This window comes from Gossypium arboreum, chromosome 10 (genome assembly GCF_025698485.1).
Source record: "Gossypium arboreum isolate Shixiya-1 chromosome 10, ASM2569848v2, whole genome shotgun sequence".
Lineage (NCBI taxonomy): Eukaryota > Viridiplantae > Streptophyta > Magnoliopsida > Malvales > Malvaceae > Gossypium > Gossypium arboreum.
Window position 1 is genome coordinate 61,196,337 of NC_069079.1, and position 6,202 is coordinate 61,202,538.

Here is a 6,202-nt window from a genome sequence, read left to right on the forward strand (position 1 = left end):
TTATATTATATATATACTAATTTCAATATAACAAATTATTTTATTTTTAATAAATAATCTTGAAATAACATTAATTAAGAAAATTATAATTCAACAAAATATATTTAAAATATTTATGGAAATCTTCAAAATTAAATTTAAAATATAATTAAATAAAAAAATTAAGAGCAATAATAATAGAACATAAAAACCTAACCTCTTTCTATCTTAATTTTTTATTTATCACTTTTATTTTTACATATATAGCTTTTTTTAAATGAAAAGAGGCTGAATGTTATTAACTTAGTAAAGAAAGTCTCAAGAAATATGGTTGTGAGAACTAGAATCGTAAAAAACAAAACAGCCCTAAACAAAGCTACTGTACACAAAAAAAAAAATCCATTCTCTAGCCTACAGAAGCGTCATGATCCGATCTGTTCAAAGCATTTGAAAACTATAAGCCACTGGTGACACCACTTCTCACAGCACTAGACCTTGTTGTCGTGTTATTCTTCTCATAGTCCTCTCGACCGTGATTGTCAGCTAGGCCGTACCATCTGCCTCTAATATAATTCCACGCCATCGATTGCAAAAGGAGGAGCTCCACTGATTAGACAAGCTTCTGATTCCCTCTACAAGCCTTCTGTAGCTAACGTATGAGCCACTACGTTGGCTTGGCGCTGTGCACGTTGAAAGAGGCACACTTGGAAGCCTGCACTAATAGATATGCAGTCAGATATGAAAACCCCATTTCTGATCTGTCGGTATGGTCTTTCTGCAACTTGCGGATCACTGTCAATGCATCTTCTTCGATCACCACCATTTGAAGCCCTATGTCCTGACCCATCTGGGCTGCTTAGAGGCAGGCCACCGCCTCAGCTACAAATGTCGAAGATTTGTGATTGTGTAAATTGATTTTCGTAACTAAAAAAGCATCATTTGAATCCCTTCTAACAATACCCGCTAACGATTGGTGCTTTTGTTTGTTAAGAGCGCCATTGAAGTTAATCTTCAAGAATTGGCTCGTCGACGGTGTCCAATGGGATGGCACTCGGACTAGTACAGGTAATCTTGCTTGCAGCCCTTCTGGCTCTCTGAAATAAGACTATATAAAAGTTGCAAAATGTTGCTTGTTCCCTTTCATGAATAAGTTGATTTCGTGAGGTCAATCGCCTACAGTGCACAGGTGAATAATTTGTTGGAAAAAAATTGGTTTGAAAATAGTTTTCTTGCACAGCAGAAAATTAAAATTTTAAAAAACTGACTCGATTTGTGATATTTATAGCAATAAACCTTAGACAGAAATCATACCTGTGTTTTCGGATAAGCAAATCCTTGATGTTTTTCGACTTTCAACCAAATGATCTTCTCTGCTATTCTCGTACCACGAACTGTTTCAAGTATGGATTCGAACTAATTAAATTGAAACACAAAACTAGAAAAAGTTTTCTCTCATTTTGGGGTGAAAATAAAAATTCTCTCTTCTATAATAGAAACTGGTAAAATTGTTATTCTGGAAAAATATATGTAATAGTTGAGAATAAATTCTCTCTATTTTTCAGTAGAATAAGAGTCTCTCAAAGTTGTGTTAATAGCTCTATCGGTGGCATCTATTTATATGAAGAGAAGGTAGAACCCTTGTAGAGTTGTAAATGTTTATTTTAACTAGAAAAACTGTAACATCCCTTACGTCCAACGCCGGGATAGAATACGAGGCATTACCGGACTTGAACATACACTACTATGTGAAACAGGGCCACAAAATTTTCGTTCAAATTAAAAATTTATTCAAGAACATGCATATCGCCCCTTATATGGGCTTATGAGGCCCGAAACATACATCAGGGGTAGTTCGGGACTAAACTGTGAACTTTAAAATTTTTTTCATAAAACAGGGTCACATGCCCGTGTGGACACAAGGATACGCCCGTATGCCTTAGACACGCCTATGCCCCAGGTCATGTAACTCTCTGTTTATGACATCAGCATCAATTAAGGGTCACACAGCCAAGTCACACACCCGTGTGCTAGGCCGTGTGGCTAATTTAATTTTCGCATTTAAGGTGCAGACTTCATATGGCCTGGGCATACGTGTAACACCCCTCACCCGTATCCAACTCTGGGACAGGGTTCGAGGCGTTACCGGACTTAAACATTCACAAACATACAAAACCGGGTCACCAAATTTTGCCCAAAATTAAAACTTTTTAAACACATGCATATCGTCCCTTATACAAGCCTTCGAAGCCTATAACATACATCGGGGTGGTTCGGGACTAAACCGAGAACTTTAAAAATCTTTGGGCAACTTAACCAATTTTCATGCTTTGGAGAGTCACAAGCCCGTGTGGGTTGGGCGTGTGGTCGTACACGTCCATGTGGCTTGGGACACGCCCGTCTCCTCAGCCCGTGTAACTCTCTATTTGTGACGTCAACAATCGTTTAAGGGCACATGGCCAAGGCACACGCCCAAGGCCCGAGGCTGTGTCCTCCACACGGCTGAGACACGCGGCCGTGTCTCTACCCGTGTGGTCAAGACTTAGGTTAATTTCCAAGCCTTTTTGTCATCTTTACATGCACACATATACATGATTTCAATGGCATTCATCATTAGCTCGTTATTATGCATTAGTTCCACCTACTCATGATAAACTAGTCTAGCTACATCATAAGACATTAACAAATATCATGGATAAATAGGCTTACAAGTCAAAAACATTATAAGCCACATCTCATGGCTATAATCAACAAATCAATATAAGCCAATACATTTGGCTAATCACAACAACATCCATCATAGAAAAACTAAATCCCTATACATGCCACTCACATGAAAACATTTAACATACACATGTCAATACTCCACGGAAAATGGCTCGATAGTGTGATGCTGCCTCCGAAGATCTCCAACCCCGAGCTGACTTGACAAAACTAAAAGAAATGGAAAGGAAGGAGTAAGCTTTACACTTAGTAAGCTCGCATGAAAATAATAAACAATGCAATAACATGCTATTTCTATTTATTCAAATTCTTACTAAGCTATTTTCCAGAGTCATAATCATTAAATTATTTATATCCGGAGCTACAGAACTCCAAATTAGGATATGTTAATTTTTCCTGAAACTAGACTCATATATATTCTTACCATAAAATTTCTAAAATTTTTGGTCTAGCCAATAGGTACATTTATTATTCAAAGTCTCCCTTATTTTGCTGTTTGACAGCTTCAACCCTTCTCCACTATAATGTTCCTGTCTCTTTCTCCTGAAAGTAGACTCATTAAGGATTTTATTCATATGATTTCTAACTCATAATTATTTTTTTAGAATTTCTAGTGATTTTCCAAAGTTTAGACAGGGGAGTCCGAGATCACTCTGACCCTAATTCACAAAAATTTTAATATCGCATCATATGAGATTCTTTTACTTACACTGTTTCCTTTATCAGAAACTAAACTCGATAAACTTTAATTTCATATTCTATTCAAATTCTAAATCAATTTCCACTATTTTTGGTGGATTTTCAAAGTAGGACCAATGCTGCTGTCCAAATCTATTTTGGTACAATATAATGGTCACTATCATAAGATTATTTCCAACTAATCATGAACTTATCATTTCATGGATCCCTTACTCATTTTTCACAATAGAGCTCAATATAAAAGTTATTATTTCTCATGGGCACACTCAGTCATACATTCCAAGTTAGGATAATTCCCTATCACATGCACTCAATCATCAAATTAGTCTCATGACAAAGCATCATAGCATTAATCTTAGTTGAGCTCAATGATTTAAGAATTTACATTCTCATTTCTCATTTTGATCCCGTTGAATTTCTCAAGAATCTCGACGGATAGCCCATTTACCGTCAAATCATACAAGTGATCATTTTCAAGCACGCACTCCTGCGAACCTCACATCTTACAGCAGGATTACCATTCCAGGCTAAATCCCCCAAAATATAAACTCATAAAGTGATGTCGGGATTACCAGTCCAGGCTAAATCCCTTAGAGCGACAAACACCCTCAATGAGCTCAGATCTGAATTACCAGTCCAGGCTAAATTCAGACCCTAATCAGATTACCCGTCCGGGTTAAATCCACAATGCACACATATTCTTCGAGAGGCTAGATCACTTTAGGAACACTCGTCTGGGCTATATCCTTTTCTGCAACACATACAGGATCTCAAGTCTCATGTAAGCCATGGTTTATCCATCGAATTTCCCCCTCTTTTTTTTTTTACTTCAACCTGGACATTTATTATCATATCATTATTATTGACATATTTCATGGATTTTCATGCCATCCTTATAACTAAATATCATGCATTCATAACACACGTAGTTAGGCATATTAATAGTTTACTTAAAGTTATTTGAACTTACTTGTTGAAATCTCGTCAGGTACAATCATGTAGCAATTCATACAACCCATGTAATAGCAATTTAACATTCAATTCATGTAACAATAATTTGCCATTCAATTTCACATGACACAACAAGCATTACATTTTCCATATCATACACACTATCCATCAACTTCTCCTAAACATATTAAATCATATAATTTATGCCATATCAATAGAGAATTACAATTCAAGCATGGTATTGCATTATTATTAACACACGAACTTACCTCGGATCCAGAAACAACAATTTACCATTTTAGCCCATAACCTTGTATTTTCTCGATTTAAGCCCGAATCTTGATTTTCTTGATCTATAATATCACATTTAGCCTACTAATTAGTCACATTATTCATATGGGTCCAAAAATCATATGTTTCAAATTTTTATTTTGACCCCTAAACTTTCACATATTTGCACTTTTGCCCCAATGCTCGTAAAATCATTTTTATTCAATTTCCTCACATTTTAAGCCTAGCTGAATCATTTTCATAACTATGGCAGTCCCCAATTTTCACTAAACCATCCTTTTTTGACCAATTTTACAACTTTTACAAAATGGTCCTTTTGGATGTTTTCATCGAAAACCGCTTAGTAAAAGTCGTTTATTTAACACCCAACACTCATTTTCTACCACTAGACATCAAAATACAAGCATGTCACTCATGTGTAACTTTTTAAACATAGACCCTAACTCAAAATAATGGTAGAAATGAGTAGATCATGTTACCTGGATTTTAAAAATGTAAAGAACATTAAAAACAGGGCTCGGGATCACTTACAAATGAGCTTGGAAGCTTGAACCAAACCATAGCCATGGCTTCCATGGGGGTTTCGGCTGATACATGGAGAAGATGACCAAATTTTGGCTATTTTGGCTTTTTAATTCTTTAAATTATTAGATTACCAAAATGCCCCTAACTTAAAAATATTTTATTACACCCATTTCATGTCTATTTTGTCCAACAATTAACCATTGGTCTAATTTCCATTTAAGGACCTCCAATTTAAAAACTCATAACAATTAGACACCTCTAACATGTAGAACTCAACTTTTACACTTTTTACTATTTAGTCATTTTGACCAAATTGAGTGCCCAAACGTCGAAATTTTCGAATGAAATTTTCACGAAATCATTTCGTGAAATCGTAGACCATAATAATATAATAAAAATGAAATTTCCCACATCAGATTTGTGGTCCCAAAACCACTGTTCCGACTAGGCCCAAAATCGGGATGTTACAACACGCCCATATCCTAAGGCCGTGTCCTCCACAAGGCTGAGACATATGGCCGTGTCTCTGCCCGTGTGTTTAAAACCATGCATAATGACTTGTAAAACTAGGGTGCAGGGGACACAAGGCCAGACTACAAGCCCATAGTGCTGACCATGTGTCACACACGATCCAGACACACGCCCGTGTGTCTACTCGTGTGGACAATTTTGAGGCTAATTTCCAAGCCCTCTTGTCACCCACAACAACACAAACACACTCACATGCCAATGGTGATAAATTAGGAAATGGTTGGGTTACTTAGACCTCCAAAACTTTATGTCATGCATGACATTCACATATCAAAGTATACATGTTTAAAACTCCCCACTAGACAAGTTCAGTCATTTTATTTCTTTACCTTTGTTCATATTATGACTATGCTAATTAGTATCATTTATCCATTAAGCATGGATTACACATTTTATCATTCATTGTTAGTAACCAATTTAGCACACACCACATGAATAATAACACATCTCATGCATGTATCAGTATTTAGGGATTTCAACCCAATAATCAAAATGAGCCATGTTT

The 6,202-nt window shown here is 36.1% G+C and overlaps 1 long non-coding RNA gene across 1 annotated transcript; it reads left to right on the forward strand.

Moving 5' to 3' along the window:
- Positions 1 to 267: 267 nt before the first annotated feature.
- Positions 268 to 1,202, forward strand: LOC128282384 (uncharacterized). The gene is made up of 2 exons (XR_008272643.1): positions 268 to 885; positions 971 to 1,202. It is a non-coding gene; the product is annotated as an uncharacterized LOC128282384 (long non-coding RNA).
- Positions 1,203 to 6,202: the final 5,000 nt, after the last annotated feature.